The sequence below is a fragment of the Gymnogyps californianus genome, chromosome 11 (genome assembly GCF_018139145.2).
Source record: "Gymnogyps californianus isolate 813 chromosome 11, ASM1813914v2, whole genome shotgun sequence".
Classification (NCBI taxonomy): domain Eukaryota; kingdom Metazoa; phylum Chordata; class Aves; order Accipitriformes; family Cathartidae; genus Gymnogyps; species Gymnogyps californianus.
Window position 1 is genome coordinate 8880987 of NC_059481.1, and position 18935 is coordinate 8899921.

Consider the following 18935-nt stretch of genomic DNA (forward strand, 5'->3'; position numbering starts at 1 on the left):
AGAATGATCCTAACAACACACTTTCTGGTGTGCCAACTCAGCCAGGTGGCCTGATAAAAGCTTGAATGCTGATTTTGCTTTCTAAGTGCATGACTCGCACAGACTTGTTGCTCAAGATAAAAAAAGCAAGATAAAACAACTGGGCCCCAAACAAATTTCATTTAAAACAACTGTATGCCTGTTTGAATATTTAATTAGCTGGCATCCCAACAATCAGAAAGAAAAAGAACATCCAGTGACAAATGGAAAGATTTTAATGCAACCATTGTATCACCCATTCAGAAACTTGCACACCTTTGTACAGTCATCAAAAATATATGTAATGCAAGTCCTGAGGAATAATCTTAAAACTGCAACACCGAGCAAATTATTTTCACACTGGCCTAGCATTAAAGAAAACCAGCATCGTTCTTTTTTCAGTGTAACACCACACTGGAATGACCATTCTCAAGTTGCAAACAACGAATTTTCTAACCAAGTTAAAAATTGTGAGATGCCAAATAAACATAATGATTAGAAGTCTTTCACTGCAGTGACTCTAAGAAGAAATATAAAGCATACTCAGAAATAAGTAAGTCAAATCAACAAAGCCAGTATTCACAGACTCAAGGACTCTTCCATAACATTAGTTGTTCTAAGCAATGCTTTCTTCATACCAGTATTTTGGTCAATATACTGAATATTGCAGTATGACCAGTGTATGTTAAAAGAAAAATCTTAAAAAAAAAAAAAAAAAGGGCAAATTAACAAATATGGCAGCAAAGAATATAAAAATGTAACATTGAAACCCGAGCATCTTCTTGCTACAAAGTAAAAAATGTGGTATTTTTATTTTTTAATAATTTTAATGATTGTTCACCTTACTTGTAAATACATAAGGCTTCATAAACGCATATATTCAGAATAATTTTAAAACTTTAAAGCTTACATAATGCAACTTACAAAGTGCATTATGCCCTAAAATTCAAAAGCGAATATTTTTATCCCTTCCTATGCAAATACAGGCACACGCATGTTTCTACAACATTCCCATCTCTCCCTTGTCTTTCTGGGATGTTGTTTACCAAGCAAGAGAGGGGCCAGGAAAACCAAGCCGGCCAACAAAAAAGCGTACATTCCCTAGAAGAGAACCATTGTTCTCCCGGAGGGTGACTGTTCTGATACGGATATTTAGAAAGTGAAGTGGGCAAGTCCTGCTTCCATTTGCATACCAATACCCCTCCTCCCCACTCCCAAATGCTTTTCTAGCCTGCTGTTGTCAGACCAAATGGCTGGGCATGTGCCTGCAGACAGCACTCTTTTATATCAGAGGGACTGATTTACCACTCTCTTAGACTCGTTTTACATCAACAGAATTTCAATAAAATCTATCAAACTACATAATGATGGAATTAGGACAAGGGCACAAGGAATTAAGCCAGGGCATAGCTGTCAATACGAGCCATGTAATGAAAACGGCAGCAGGTAGAGAGACACCTGGTAAAAAGGAGTCAAGCAGAAAACTTACAACTTCTGGTTGCATGCTTGTTTTAACATTATTTTTTTATCAAAATAAATGAAAAATTTCTAGGAAAGAAAGCCTTTCGGGGAGCTTTTGTTCAATATTTTACTTGCAAATTTTCAGTTTATGAAATAAATGTAAAATAGAGATGCTTACCAAACCTGAGTGACAGAATGACAATACATTAAAAGCAATATTAACAGTACATATGTATTTACTATATATGATGAATGCATGTATATTCCATGCCTCAGACATATTTTAACAGGAATGTCACTCTGTCAAATTGTAAACACTCGCACTCATAAGACTGCAAACATATTAGGCAAAACTGGGCTTAATTTACAAGTTCTCTGTTGTGCAGAATAACGCAGCATATGCTATAGCTGATGGATAATCTATCACTGTCACAGGACAGCAGTGGAAACAAAGCTTTATGACATTTAGCACTGCCATGGAGATGTACACTGATTAATGCGAAATCACCTACAATGACGAATGATACTTCTTTTAAACCGTAACGTTATCAATGAGATTTGAAAATACAAGCTTCAGACTAGAATTTTAACATTTTACATAATTGGGTGATTTATAAAAACTGATTAAACACTATCTCAAAAGGGAAATTAAACCAGAAAACTCCTACAAATGTATCATTTACAGATACATACGTACAAACCATTAACATAATAAGAATGTTATGAATTATATTAACGTAAAAAAGGCCCTTCCAAACAGCTACATGAAAGTCCTAGCACAGACACATAACTTTATATAGTTTCTGCTTGTTTTGGTATCTTAACTATAGCTTGCAAAAACATAGCTGCAATGTTATGAAGCTGCACTTGTGCCAGTCTAGATTTTTCAGATCAAAGGGTTCTTGCGGCAAAACACAACTGATGTGGTCTCAAAGACTTCATTAACTCCAGATGTGGGGAAACAGCCAGCCAATTCCACAAAAGGAGCAAGTCTCTTTTAGTTACAATCAGAACTACCCACAAATTAAAACCAGGCCTCTGATGTCATCTGATCACCTGCAGATGAGTGCCAGGTTTTTTTTCTGGTTAATGACCTAATCATAATTTTTATGTTGTGTTACTACAAACAAAATTTAAAAGCAAAGGAGAAAATTTACTAAGATTAACCTGAAGTCCATGAGATGTAAAATACAAAAGTTTTAAATAAAAAAGTTGGTAAAAAAAGATGGAATTTTATTTTTAAGTCAGGAAGTGATGTATCAGGGCGACTAGTTTGTTCACTCTGAAAGCCCCGCATGCACTAGGACCCCTATCCAGCAAAATGTAGCCTCTATGGCTGCTGGCCCACAGGAGGCTTGCATGGCTGCGCAGCAGCTCCCCACTCTGTGTCCCAGTTAAAGTGCTTTCTCTTCTGCAACAGCTGAGTAAGGCAGTTATAAATATGACGTGGCTGCTCAAGACGGCCTCTTTTAGCTATTAAACTGATAACAGTGACATCCAGGAGGCATCAAACCAGTTTTTCCTGGCTGACATTCCCACTAAGACAAGGAATACTGTTAAAAGGTCAGCCTGTCTGCAGAGTCTCCTTGAAGAGGGTTGTCTCCAGCAGGTAGAAGAGGAGCCCATCTTCTAATTCCCTTAAATACACTGCGCCCGAAGGCATCGGATGTGTCTCCATGCTGACAAGCAAAACACTCTCCGATTATGAATGGGAAATTCCCTTCCGATAAACGCACGCCAAAACCAGTTTTTTTACATGACTTATCAAGTGGAGGACTGTACTTTTTTGGAGCTGTGCTAGAATCAATCCTAACACCGCAGTGCTTCTGAAGGGTAGATAGCCTCCGCAGAGGGAAGTAGGACAAATGAGTTGCAAAGGACATGAAGTCAGAGATCCACGTCAGTCTCTTCCGCACCCCAAACCTGTTTATGTTTCTCCAGTGGGAAAGGCAGGATGACAACTAAGGTATTTTTTTGAGGGGTAGTGGTGAGTGACTTCAGAACAGAGCTGAGAAGACATTATCTGTACTACATCAGGTTTAAGCAAAACAAACACATCATCCAGCTCTGAAATCTGCCCTGGTGATTAACATACATAATGAACACTATCATGATAGTTACACAGACCTAATATATCTAAAACATATGAAAGGATTACACAGCGTGCTTCTGTTTACTAATACAAGTGCCAATAACAGGAACATTAATTTGAAGATCTGGGTTTACCAAATTTTACGCTAAGTAAAACTTCCAAGTCTCATTCTATAAATGCATTTAATAGATATAACAGAGTGCTCCTGTTGGCATACTTTCTCTCAGGCAGTCTTCCTGTAATCTACTTCAAATTCTTAAATATTTATCAATGTTTAATATTAATGTTAAAAGCAGATTAAAAAATAGCAACAAAGCAACCAAACCTTACTTCCGATGAGCTCACGCTACCTCAAGACCAAGGTTCCCATCATGCATACTGTTTATGGAATTATGAATTATGTTACTCATTTAAGCCTAGTTATTAACAATTCTTGGAAGTTCAGGAAAATATTTATCAAGCTGCTGGAGACAGAGAATTTTTTGAAACCAGTAGAGATGGATAACCTATTCTGTAGTTTGTAAACTCTGCTAAGTAGCCTATCTACATTCCATCAGCATCAGTCATGCACTAAGCAAGTGAGCACTGATGAATGATTTGTACATGTGGCAAAATTTTACAGTGTATTATCTGCAAGTTTTGTGGCAAAAGCTAATTCTGCTGAAAGGCAGCTCTGGGAAAAGGAAACTTGTTTTCATGTTTATTATATTTCTGACAAAATCATGTACTAAAACTTCAGGAATGTAGAATAGTACCTATAGTTCTCCATGCTCCTCTTTACAGCAAGACAGAAGCTGCCAAAAAAACCCTCCACCCTAAATTCTTGTTTATTTGATATTTAAGCAAGATGATAAAATTAAGAGCCCTAGCATACAAGATCAGTATACCATATCCTCAATCACACTTTTTGTTTCCAATACCAGGTGTAAAGGTTCATACATTTAAAAACCTCTTCTCACCACCCAGAATGAAAATAAAACACTCCTTTAAAAGAACAGAGCATCAGTCTTGTCTGCAAATCCAACCATAATTTTTAAGGATGGTATAAAATTCAAACTCCTTGACGTAGCTAAACTGAATTCCATCTTAAATAAATGTTTATGCCGTTTAGGCATGCTATACATGCCTATTTGGGTATTTTTGAAACGCAGAATCCCACTGTAATGATACATAGCACAAATACTTCCTAGCCTCTTCCCCAGTAAATGACAATTTTAAAGTCATGTTAAACAGTGATAAGCAAACTTACCAAAAATCCCAAATTCAGTATATGGAAACCTTTTGATCTGTTCTTTTGATTTTAGTTTTTAAATTGTAGTGTGAGGCAGAGAGGGGAGGAAAAAGAAGGTAAGGCAGCAGGAACAACATCAAAAATAAATATACATATATAGTGCTTGAAGATTCTTTTTGTATTTTATTTGCTAAGCAAAATCTCTTCCCCACACTCTTCAAACTACGCTGTTACCAAAGGATGCATACAACTAAGTCTTCAAAAATTCCTGATTAAATTCAGATTTTAAGGAAACAAAAAATGGAAAATTTTAAACTAATCAGCCTGTTTCTTAACCTGTTCCCCATATTTCAGAAGGCTATTCTAGCTGTGGTAGGAATCCCCATCACCAGTATTGACGACACAAATATGCAGTAGTAGATATAACGCTATCTTTTGCATTTGTTTATCTCTTCTCTGAACTCACTAGTATTCTCAGTTTCTGTACCTCCAACAGACTATTGTATTTCTACAAACAGACTTCAACATGCACGTGATTATGAAAGCAAGTGCACTGAGCAAACGAGGGTGCGTTACTCTTTGGTGCTCACATTTTGAGAAATATAGATCCGTCCAACACAGCACCTGATCCCATCCTTAGCTGCTTTCATTTGCCCAAGGAAATGGACGTAACCTTCACTTCAAAGCATCAATAAAGCTTGTTGCAGACAAGACACCCTTCTGGCAGGGGACCACTGCTCAGTAGACTGGCAGTTCAACCCAATGGAGTGGAGCAGGGAAAACTCTCTTGGGCTGATGCATTGTAACTCATTGGTTTTTAGTGGGATGGGGAGGGGAAAGACAAGGGCGAGGCAAAAAAAAATTCAGCTGACCAGTGTTTACTACCTCTCTTTATTCAATGTCCACAGCCGTGTACCCCTAGAGATTTTCCAGATGATCTTGTATTTGTCCTGACTTACAAATGTTAGCTTTGACCTTGTCTAAGTTGCTGTGGGCAGCATATGGTACGGAACAGCTTTAATTGTACTTTTCTCCCTGTATACTAACTGGCCCAATACTAATAAAAGCAGAATTGAATCGTTCTTTTTAGCACTTGGTTGCTCCAAAATTTACAAACTGAAAACATTTTACATTGATGTTAAAAGACTTAGTACATTATTTATTGTCTAACAGCTACAGAAAGGCATGCTGTCATGTCATCTAAGCATCATGCAGTATTATTAACACGTTTGTCTCTGCTATAACTCTGAGAGCGACGGCTGCAAGACAGGCATTTTCTCCACTAAAAAAATACCCAAATATACACATATATGCTCACACCTGTGTGTATTTATTCATCCATACACATGTGCCCATACATATGTATGTATGCACACACAGGGATACGTTTAGAAATAGCCTTTTACACTCCCAAAATTCTCAAGAGAAAAATAATTTTCTCAAAAAAATCCCCATACAAGCTAGTTTACAAAAAACCAAATCACAAAGCGTTACATATATGTAAAAAAAAAAAAATATATATATATATGCTGATTTTTTTCCTCCCTTTTTAAATAGGCATTGTAGAAATCTACTGTGAAAGAGGCAGTAACTCCACCTTGGAAAAGGGCTCAATAAAATCTCAGCCTATGCTGAGAAAAACAAATATTTATTCAATAATAAAAAATACTCATACATAGATTGGTATATCAAATTAACCCATACAATGCGCAGAATACAACAATAATGTGTAATATATTCACAAATTTATTCTCATATGAAATAGTAGTCATAGGTTATATAAAATAAAATATAATCAATATCGTTCCTTAAAATGATTTGTTTTGGTGGTAACTGACAGATTACTCTATTGCGATCTATATAAAAATAATTCTACAGTACATTTAGAAAATAACCAATTTATTTCTAAACTTGTAGGTGAACTAAAAAAGGGGAAATCTTTCAAGTCTGTATTTTATTCTTTATGCACAAAGAAGATATAAAACTTCTATTACTGAAGTATTATTTTGGTGCTATTGCATTTTATAAAATTTAAATTAAAAGGCCCCAGCGAATAAAGAAGTTTGCTTAATTATTTAAAAAAAGAATAAAATCAAAACATTTAAAAAGTATCATTTAAATTTGTGCTATTATTTCTACCTAAATGTTTTTGCAGCTTTTTTTTTTTAAATGGGGGTTACGTGTTTTGTTTTTTTGGGGTCTGTAGCATAGCTCTTGAATGAAAGAGAAGAAAGGGTAAAACTTTAAAGATAGATGCAATTTTTAACTATAATTTAATTTTTTTTCCCCAAAAGCTCTATATTTAAATTTTGTAAGCCTTCCATAAACTGAGAGTATCTTCTATATATCAACAGGTGAAGGACAAGAAAAAACAGGCTAAATCTTCTAGCTCAGTGCAAGTGCTTTATTTTCTTTACGAAACAGATAAACATCTTTTTTCTTTTTAATTTGGTGAGGATTCTTGAAATATATTTTTTTATCACACCTATTACACATAACAGTAAAATTTCACTCCTTAGCAAGGGATTTGTATTAAAACACTACTTTTCACTTTCATGTGTCCCTCCTAAAACATACAGAAATTACAGAAATTGAACCTCTTCCAATACTAAAAAAACCCCTGACTTAATTTTTAAACTTTTAATTTATGTGCCAGCGCACACATGACCATCTATTGGGGTGCTCAGATACTTGTTTTTTAGCTTAATATTAAACTTTCTTCTGGCTTACAAATTTAAGAAGCTGAAAAGAACAAAACATTTAACAAAAAGTTTAACACACATTTTCTACATAATTTCCCACTTGCTCTGTGTGTAAATAAATCAGATTTTATATACATCAGCAGGTATCACAGAATGTCAATATCCAAAATCTAACACAATAATCTAAATAAAAATCTCAAACTCAAACAATGAGGTACATACTATCAACTACTAATTGATCAAACCATACAAATAAAAGCAGTAAGATATCAAAATTAGGGTATGTACTGTTCTCTCGTTACGGAGAGGTTCACACAAAGATTTGGCACACACACCAAGATGTGTGCTTCAAAAACTGTAACACAAAAACCAACCCCCCAACTTCACATATCCTCCTTCTATATATTTAAATTAGTAATTTAGTCCAACTCGCAGAATTCCTAGGAGAGAAAATGCTAAAAGCTAGTGAGATGTTAAAAAAAAATAATTAAATAAAACCTTGGGCAACATGATATAGGATCATGATATGATTTGTCATCTATTTACTAACTCTTCAAGCTCATAAAGGTCACCTCTGACCCATAAGAGGCACATGCTATCAATTTTCAAGCCATGCTCTCCTACAGTACCAGCACTTCCATCTACTATATGCCTGGAAATACTTAATAAGATCAAAGCCTTTTTTCCTGCTACAAGAACAAAGAGAAATGTTGTAATAGAGTGATCTGTGCTCTAGAAAGAATAAAATCAAAACTCCATGCAAGTTATATTCCCTTTGCTTCAGGGGTATTGTATAGTTAATTTTACTTAAGTCTTATATATATCTTCACATAAAACTTCAAACAGATTGCTTTAGCCTAGGAGCAGACATGAAAGAAAAATAATTTCATATTTGAAAGACAGCTGGCATTTATACCAAAGGAAATGAAATAGAGACCAAGCAATTTTACTCATTCCCCTAACCTCTCCTCCAGTATCTTTTCTGTTATTCACGAAGCTCATACACAGTGCCTTTAATGAATATAAAGATCCATACTTCAATTATCATTGAACAAAAATCGTGGCAAAAAGTTTACTGATGAAGGCAAAGCTCACAGAGGCCCACGAGAGGAGAAACACCAGTAAAAAAACCCAAAACCACCACAAAAAAGATCAGTATCAGCATCTCCCTTTTTCTTATTTAATGTTATTTTTATAACAGAAGAAAGGCAAAACCACATACAACATAAACAGACTGGAAAAAACACACTGTTAAATTGACCATTGTATGCTAATTTTTACACACAAAAATCATAACTGTTGTCATATGAACTTAAAAATTGCAAGTATCAACCACGAAACAGAAATATCCCATTCAATTTCCAGAAAGTTAAAAAAGAGAGATTTAATTTTTTCAGAATCTGCTTTTTTTTTTTTCCCTCCAGTGGTCGTAGCAATATTTTGATTATTTCGAAATCATACAAGTGAAACGACCAGCTCTGGGCAAGGCAACGTTAATGGCTGGCTAGCGGATGCTAACGTTACTCAGACCGCACGGTGCCCAGCAGCAGGGCGCGTTACCGCTGCGATGGCCAGGGCTCGGGACCTGGCGATCAGTCAGCCAGAGCAGCAATTACTGAAGCGCACTCAAGAGGGCTGCTCTGCAGTCGCTTGGGAGAGGAGAGGTAAAAAAAAAAACCAACAAAAAAAAAAAAAAAACCAACCACAAAAAAACCCCAAACAAACCCAACACACCCCAACGAAAAGCCGCAGGCGCGCAGGAACCCGAACTTCGCCGCACTCTGCAGCGCGCGCGCGCCGCGCTGCCAGCACCTCCGCGCGCGGCCGGCGCGAGCGGGACCGGGGTCCGGAGCCGGCAGGGCGGGAGCGGCGCGGGCAGCGCGGCGCCGGCCCCGTCAGGGAGCGCCGCCTGGCTGCGGGCTGCTGCCCTCCGCACGACCGCGGAGCCGGACTCGGTGTTTCTGCACGTAACTGAGGAGACTTTCACCTGCCCCCCGTTACACAAAGCAGCCCACAAACCCCAGCACAGTTTTCCTTCAGAGACCGCTCGCCCCCCCCCCCCCCCGTTCGCTCCGGCACCGCCGGCACGGGAACAGGTTGCCTTCTGGAAAGCACCCCCCGCGCCCTCAGGGGAGCCGCGCGTGGCTCAGCGCCGGACTCGCGGGGGGAACCCCCGCGCTGTGAACTTGTACTTGCCCGACGACGGGCCGCCGGCCCGGCGCGGCTGCCCGGCGCTCGGCAGCTCCCGAACAAAGGCGGCCGCCCTTACCGTCTTCCCGTTGTAGTAGTACATGAGGGAGTTGCTGCCCACCCCGGGGACGGGGTACGCGCAGTACATGGCGAGGCTGGCGGCGGGCCGGGCTGAAGTGCACCGCCTCTCTCCACGACATCCACCCGCCCGGCCGCGCGCCTCTCCGCGCCGCCCGCGCACATGGAGCGCCTCAAAGGCGACTTATGCAAAGCAGGACTGAACCATCTCCGGCCGGGCGCGGGGGTAGGGCCGGGCGCGAGGCCCCCGCCAGCCCTCCGCTCCTCCGCCGCGGCCCGCGCCCCACTCTTCGCCACGCAGCAAAGGGAGGGGGCGCGCACACTGGTCCGCACGCGTGGGTCTGCAGCCACCGAGAGATCAGCGTGCCCATCCGAATAAATGGCGAGCTACGAGGCAACACCAAATGGATACGTCCTGAGCGAGTTGATCTTCTGCTTTTTGTTTTAATTAAATTAGAGCACTTGCGGCAGTGGAGACGCTGCTTGATGCAGATCCAGCCACACGGCCATCTGGCTCTGCCTAAAGTTGCTTCCAACTTTGGCAAACGCTTCCCAAAGCCACGGGGAGCTGCTGGGAGTGAGTCCCATGGGAAAGCCGGAGCACCCAGGCAGCGAAACCCCACACGCAGCCAGCGCTTCCTGGCCCTCAACCTGCCCCAGCGCACTACCCAGGCCACAGGCTGCCTTCTTAACAGGGAAGCCTACATGATGATATGACCCTAACACAAAGACAACACATGCACAAGATGCTTGGCTTAAAATAAAAATATTTACATAATTTTTTTTTTAATGGAATCATCCAAAATCCATTTTTAAGATAGAGTATACAAAGTATGATGGTTCTCTTGAAACATGAGCCCAGACTCCCTTTACATTGTATAATACATTTTTGTATGAAAAAAAGCAATTCTGTGCCCATATAAGAAAGGGAAGAAAAGAGAAGTGAGGAAGACCCCAACAACTTTGGCACATCGCAAAAATGTGAATTATAGAATACAGCAAACAGACTGCAATTTCCAGCACAAAAATCCCTCAATATTTGCACATTATCTATGCCTGGTAAGTCTTTTTGCTTTCTTCACTGAATGGCATTAACTAACATCAACTCTTGATAAGGTGTACATTTTTTTATTTTCCACATATGAATACAGTTGGTTATTAACTGAGCTCCTGATAAGTCAGATACGGATTTCAATCCAGGAAAAAAAAGGTTAAAGCAAAACCACATTTCTCCACCTCTAACTGTGTCAACTGCCAATGCTGTGAATTCTCCCTGCCTCCCTCCTGACAAAAGCAGGAAAATACTTCAGGATAAGGAAAAAAATGGGCAAAGTTCAATTCAGCAATTTTCAGGGAAAGAAAGCAAGCTGCAGAAATTTGGTTCATTCTGCCAAGCACCTTGTGTGTCAGTGAAATCTTCTGAACTGAAAAGATCCACAAGGGTGACAAATTGACTACAGCAGAATACTATGGTCAGATAAAAATCCTAGTGGGTCTTCTGTATAATGTCCATTATCTCAGGACATAACTACTGTAGTGTCTGTAAATATACAGAATATACCCATGCTGACAAAAAAATATTCACACCTCCAGCTTCAAATGCTTTTTCAGTGAACTCTTCCAATTAGGAGACTACTGTGCTCAGAGTATGTTGGCAAATACATCCTGAAGTTTACATCAGCTGAAGAACACTTGCATTTTTACTGCAAGTCAAACTACACAACCAGAACTATTTAACTATGCAGTAAAGCTAATGATATCTGAACTGAACTCTTCTCCAATACAAAAGGCATAGCAGCAGCAGCAGCTGCAAAAAAGAACATCACTATACTTCAGACTATTAAATCGCCAGGCCCGCAGAGTGACTTGCGGCTTCCTTCTTCCCCTAGAGACCACAAAGACCCATTTCAGTCCCCAGAGAGTCCATAAGAAGCTTTGATTTGCAGCTAACAATGCCATTCCTTAAAGCTGCTCACTAATGTTCAGGACTCTACAGATGAGATATACTAAAAGATCTTCAGATCTTTGCACGTGCTACTTCTCATAGCACACTAGATTAAAATCACTAATTCAGACTAGTGTACAACTTAGACAAAACCCTAAATACTGGAAAAGGCACTTTCAGCTTGCAAGAGTTTAAGAAGTAAGAGAACCCTTTTTTTCTGAAATAGTTCAAGCACGCAAACTTTTAAATCATTAAAAATACTTCCAGGGTAACTGGAGTTGGTTCTTTGAAGTAAAGCCTATCATCAACATAGTTGTAATTGCTACTGCGCCTCCATGCACGCACGCTCAATTTTCAAAATAGTTGTATCTGAGATGAAGAGCATGCTCAAGCCCCCCCTCAAATAATAAGCATTATCCACCTGTATTACAAGCAATTGGAAAATGTTAAACATACAGCAGAAAAAAAATAACTTTACTACGTAGCATTGGGAGGGGGGCTTCTCCGCATTGCAACTGCCCTATACTTGTACAGAGCAATTATAAAGAAAAATATATAGGTAATATTAACGGGCAATATTTACTAACACAATTAACATTTATCAGTAGAAGGAAATCATTGGCATTCACCATCACATGGGTAAGACAACAGCAACAATATGATCAATGAAACTGAGTAACGCCACTGCAAATGCTGTCTGTTTGTAGACAAACTAGTTTAAAGACTGGTACCTCCATAATGAGTCAATAAATGAATTTGCTCCTGAGTTACTTCCCCACAAATCAAAAGGATAACAATTTCATTTTACCAAAAAGGGAATTAGTTGTCCTACCCTCAGTTACATCGGTGGAAATAAAATCTTAGTGTACAATACTTAAAATTTATCACTGCATCTGCTCTACATTTACTGTACAAAAATATTGTTTCTCACAGGACATTTGCTACATCGATTCACCTTACAGGATCAAACCATAATTCCATCAAGCATATCAAACTTTAACCCAGAGAAGTTTACTTTCACCAGAATAGATGAAAAATAAGCCTAAAATGGCAGAACTTGAAAGACTGCTCAAAAATTTGCAATGTTGTTACCTATAACTCTGTATTTGCCACATAACTATTCCAAAAGCTCCTGAAGTCCAAAGTAAGTTTTTGTTTTGTGGTTGCAATTTTTATAATCCGTATTTAAGCCAGGCAACAGCTGCTCCAAAATGTGTTTTCTTAAGAGAATCATGTTACAGTGAAATGAATCATAGCTGGATCAGCGATACTGTACTGGGTACAGTTGTTTACTCCATTTTTCCTTGGTGACAAGTCAAGGGTTAATCTTATGACTCAGCCTGACAAAACAAGTCAGCTGGAGACAGGGCCAATTTTTTAAACTTGATTTCAGACAGACATGCCGTCAGCAGAGGAGCACTGAACTGACATGCACTTTGTAGCCTGAATTGTTTCCACTCATGACCCTGTACTGTGTGTCAAAAACAATAAACTGCCTGTTTCTAAAGTATGTAAAGAGATTATGAAAGCTGATGCAGAGTGAAATACTGACCTAATGAACCAAGCTACCTGTAGGAGAATATTTTCAAAGATTGTTTTAACACTAAGAGATTTTGTGAATGAACTACATGTTCTCCCTAAAAACAAACTTTTATGTGAAATACATTTTTGTCCAACTTGTCAGAGCCACAAAGCAAATACACAATAAGCATATGTAACCCATCATTTGAATTTATAAAAAAAAATAAACATAATTTCTCCAGATCACTGAAAATTATACCATATGAAAGATAATTATGTAACTGTCTCAATGGACAAGAGCCATCCTCTGGTCAAACATACTCCACAACAAGACTGAAATATCAAAATACTTTTAAAAGGTTATTGCTTTTTATCACAGTTTTATTATTTTAAATGGGTCTATTAAAACACAACAAGCAGCAAAAACTTTTACAATGAATTATGTGCAATTAGAAATTAAAGTTCCTTTTTCACCAACAAAAGCAATTGTGTGTAAACCTCACCGAGGTTGTACACCGTGTTTCACTGTGAAGGTATCACGAGTTTCCTCGCAGAGAGTTGGCTTCAATCCTGCTGCAAAAATGGTAACAACGTAAGAGCCCAAACCTGCTTCTGATGGCGATACCAATTCTATTGTTCTTACCAATTTCCATTTCGTTTCTTACAGGCTGGGTTAACCTGCTATCTCTGGAAATAAGGTGAAGGCAACTGCCCTAGAAGTCTCTCCTTTCCTCCCCACTCTGTCCAAGGTTGGAACTTCTTATCAATTTCAACCACATTCGACAGAGGAACATAAGTTTCACAAGCAATTAAGTTCTACCAGTTCTAAGAAAACTAGAACCTGAACAGGAGAGACAAGACTTCAACTGATGCCCCATTGAAACAAAGGCAAGGAATGAGGAATAAAGGATAAAAGACAAATTCACAGAAAATTAGTCCGATACTGAACAATCTGTTGCTAATTAAAATACGCATAGTAACTTTGAGCTGCTTCTCCTGCAACAATTCAGAAAAAATTCTAGGTATCTTAGGACTCCCAATATAACTTATTTTAAAACCAAACATTTATGATGATTAACTATAGCAAGGCCAGAGTGAGGTTCATTGATAAAGAATGCACTGAACATCGTGCATAATGTAGCTGTTAGAATAGACAAGATCTCAAGCCTTAAGAAACAAACCTGGCTGTTTTAAGAGGAAAACACATCACTTATTATACTGTCCTCTATTTAATTCACCAGTTAAGTAAATGTTAAGCCTTCTGTTGTTAACCAACCACTACGTATACTGTTCAGCAGAGACAGAGCAGACTAACTGTATGGAAGACAATTTAAAATAACCCAGTGGACTAAATTTCATAGGCAAAACCCCCACAATATCCACAGGAGGATATTTTAGGAAAATCAATTTACTCATCTATGCAAAAGCTAAAATAGTTTGGTAGTTTTCCTGTTCAAAAGGTTTGTCTTTAACTTCACATTTAACATTCATGTTACTATAACCAGGGAAGAAGGAACAGTTTGAAGGGATAGAGAATAGACAACAAATACTAATGAAATTGATATTAATTGCTATCCATTACTTTTACCTAGCAATATTACAAGGTTTTGGGGGGGTCTGGGGGATGGTTGTTGGGTTTTTTTGTTGTTGGCTGGGGGTTTTTTTTGGTTTGCAAAAAACTCCAGTTGCCTATGACAGATATGGGTTAAAGATATTTTTTTTTTAATTGGAAGCTACAGCTAGAAAGTTTCTCTTTCAGTAGTTTTCCAAGTAATACCAAATTTCAGATGTTTAAGTTTTTACATAAATATTTTACTGTAATGGAAAGAATGAGGGAAAAAGTGCTATATGTCACATTCTTCAGAATCAAACACAAAACAATTTATTTGAGGAGGTTTTAAAACTTTCAAATACAACTTTGATAGGATATTGCTCAAATTCAGAAAGTTTTATTTTACTGAAAATATTAGGCACTTAACATTTGAAAGCCTCTATATGAAGGTCTTTACCCATATCTGCATTAAAAAGTAAACAAACATGTTTATTATCCTGAGGCAATAAGTTATCCCATCAGAAGCCAGCTAATCATCATGCCAAAATGTACTAAAAACCTGCCCAGTCTAGAAATGTGTATAGACCTTAAAAGAATTTTAAAACCCAAAATGGATTAGCAAGGCTGTGTTACTGGAACTTGCAGAAGACTACCTGAATTACAAATCTTTTCACATCACCTCAATATGGCCAAGAAAATTTATTTGAAAAATTAAAAAGTGATTAAGGGGTCCCTCTGCTGGTCCAACCTTAGCATCATTTAACTTTTATTTCATGACTGAAGTACAGTGTATTTTTCACTTTCTCCCCTCACCAAAACCATGCAGCTACACCTGCACTTGTGTGATCTCCCTGCAGGTGGCTCCATAGTCAAAACCTCAGCCCAGCCTAATATATCAATACACACACACTTTTTGAATTTATTAAATAATTCAGTGTCAGAGAAGCTTTAGAAGATTGCATGTCAAAATGCAGAGAGCTAACTGTGCCTCAGCATCTATTTCCTTGCATCTCGCCCCTTCTTCTGTACTCCAACTTGCTGCTTGGAAAAATTGTTTTGCAAATGAAGCTGAGTGAGCTATCAAAAGCCAAAGAGCAATCCTTCTGTCATCCACAGTTAGGAATCCGCCTACTATTTCCCTACAGAAAGAAAAAACGCTAGCAACTAATCCTAGCTATCAGTGCAAATGGTACGAAATCCCATAACTAAATCTCCAAGACTGTACAACTTGCTTTCTTTGTAAGTCTTGACATCACAAGAAACTCTGTGGCACTAAAACAAGAGGTAACTTAATTCAATTTCTTCACTTCAGTGCGTAAAGACACATCTTCATCTGAATTTTCATTTAAAGATTATGCAGTGCTTTAATTTCAGTACCATTCTTTTGAAAAAGTAATCATTTTTGTATTGCCCATTTCTGACAAACGGCACAGTCGCAGGCAAAGCAATCTGCCCAACATTTGGGCTGAGCAAGCAACTGAAAAGAAACATCTCGGTTCAACAACACGTAAAAGTCTAGCAACGCAACGTTGCTCGCTACTTTCCCAGCTGACTTCAGGGATTATAAAAGCCTTCCCACCAAAACCACAAGTATTATCAAGCAAAAGATATTAAGAAATAGTCTTCAGAAAAGCTTTTATCCTTATCTATTGTTATAAAACACCACACTAATTTATGGTAATGGACACATTAATCTTTGAGGTAAAGCAGAAGTTGCAGCAATTCCATATAACTTCTCCCTAAATTACACGAGCTGCAATTCAGTCATGTTATTTTTTCAGATAACAGTTTTAGAACTATGCACAGATTTAAGGTTCTTTTATGCAGATCTACACTCTAATTTAAGAGCATCTAATATGCTCATTTTGGTATGTTGTGAAAACTTCAAAAATAAAGTATCTCCAGTAAATCCAAACACAGAGAAATAATTTGACATTGTTATATATCCCTCATATATGTACATGCAGGATTTTCACAGAGAAGATCTCTCAATTAAGCAACCTCACAATAGTTCACCACAGTCAGATGACAAGATAGTTTGGAAAAATGATCTGATTGCAATAAAAAAAAAATGCTGTTAAGAGAGGGTTACTTAAGGACCTTCACCCTAATTCAGCGAGAACACGATCTGAACTCTCACAGCAGGACTACGCAATGGACTGCTTAGTTGTTTAATGATAGCTAAATGTTCTCTTATGGCAAAGAGCGGGTGGGATGCTATAATCTGAAGTTACTGCTGTTTTCAGATAGATTTCAAATAAAGGCCATGTTGAAAAAAACTACAATAATCTAACCAGAAAACCAGGTCTTTTTTTTAATAAACATAAAATCTCAAAGAAACACTTTTACTTTGTTTGTAACATAATTTAGGAGCTGGATGTTTTATATATTTGCTTTTTGTTCAAGATCACAGATGAACGTGGTGCTTAAAAAGGAGTATAGAGCAAGTCCCTAAAAACTTTATCCCTTGAATCAGGGGACCAAAGCACGAGAATAAAGCAGAAGAAGGGAAGATGGAAGACTACGTAAGTCACACGGAAGAAATCGCAAGTTCTATGTTGCATTATCCATAAGGATTTATTTGCTCAGTTTTGTTATTTAAAATTGCCTTCTAAAACACAGCACAGCATCAGAGGCAAGGATCAGGTGAGTTACTGCTGTCTTTGAGAGTGTTAGATACTAAAGACAAGTGACAGTTGAATGCATCACTTGACTGCGCAAGGCAATTCAAAATGCCTCTGAACAAACTAAATGCTGCTTTTTACATTTTGACACCATTTCTGGCCAGTGGGAACAAATCTTACAAAAAAAGTCCCACTAGAAAGTCAGTTAAACACATCACAGTCAGTTAAGCATCACACAAAGTATCTACCCAGGATGCTCCAACGTTTTTATTTAGAGCCATAGACTTCATAAAAGTATTCCAAGGATGTTGCTTTACACTAGGCTACTTCAATACACACTGAACTTGCTAATATTGAGGATAATTCTCTAAAGAAAGTCCACTCAGTGTGGTGAATGTTATATTATTTTTAATACAATCTAAACGTTAAAGTCTCAAAAACTGGGTTTCAGATAAACATTCAGAGGACTGGATCCTTTCCACTCCACCATTTCAAATATCTCCTTCTACCTTTCGGGAGGGGTGGAGAAAGAAGGGAGCACAGAAGGGAGTAAGATCTATTATTTTTCTTCTGGTACCACTGGTATCTTTATGAGACAACTCTTGAAATATATTTCTCAAGCTCAGTCTTAAAAGACTAGCGTGATACCAAAAAGAAAAGTGCCTTAAATGTTTGGGAGGTAGTTCTATGCACGCAAACCAAGTTTTCTCTAGCTTTGCTTCATAAAGAATTCTTGCAATAAATTAGCACCCATGGACTATACGCATACTGTAGAGGGTGATACATGAGGAACCCCTATAATCAAGCTATAAATTGTCTTACGTGTATTGAAAAATGTAATGAGTTTGAATTTCGAAAGAGATCTTGGTATTAGAAAATATTCATTTGACAATCTCTTATTAAATAGGTGGGAATCTAAAGTTTAATATTAACTGATAGTCTCAGGTACTGTGGAAAGTCTAAAATACTCAAAGTAGTTATTAGAAATGGCACTACACAGAAGACAACCAGACATTTGTGCCTGTGTGTCACAGCTGATTTTCTGTAACAAAAATCAACAAACATGATGTATTTCAGGTTATTTCTCTGATATGAGACTAATTAAATGGCAAAAGAATAATGATAGATATTCACACGATTTTTCTTAGAATTATGACCTCATGATAGCTACTGATTATGGTACTAATCATAAATATTAGCATGAAATATTTTCTGACTACACACGTAAATAGTATGTTTCTGCTCATAGCCCATCCATAATTAGATGGCAATCTCCCTGTGCATTTCCAAGTGAGCCTTACTTTTCTTTCTTCTCCCTCTGCAGACTGAACATCTCTTTGAAAACCCTGACACTCTGCTCTTCCTAACTCAGCCCCGCCGATTAGTTAAAACTGGTTTCAAGTCACATGATGATGTTAGTTTCTTGGCTTAGTTAAGGTAACTCCTACAATCAGAAAAATTCTACAGAAATACAACAGTTTTGAATCTCTAAGGATAATGTAACTCACTGAACAGTATTTT

General features: G+C 37.9%; 1 protein-coding gene across 3 annotated transcripts in view; it reads right to left on the minus strand.

Moving 5' to 3' along the window:
• Positions 1 to 18935, minus strand: part of TCF12 (transcription factor 12) — a 174469-nt gene that overhangs the window by 31645 nt on the left and 123889 nt on the right. The gene's annotated exons all lie outside the window — the stretch shown is intronic.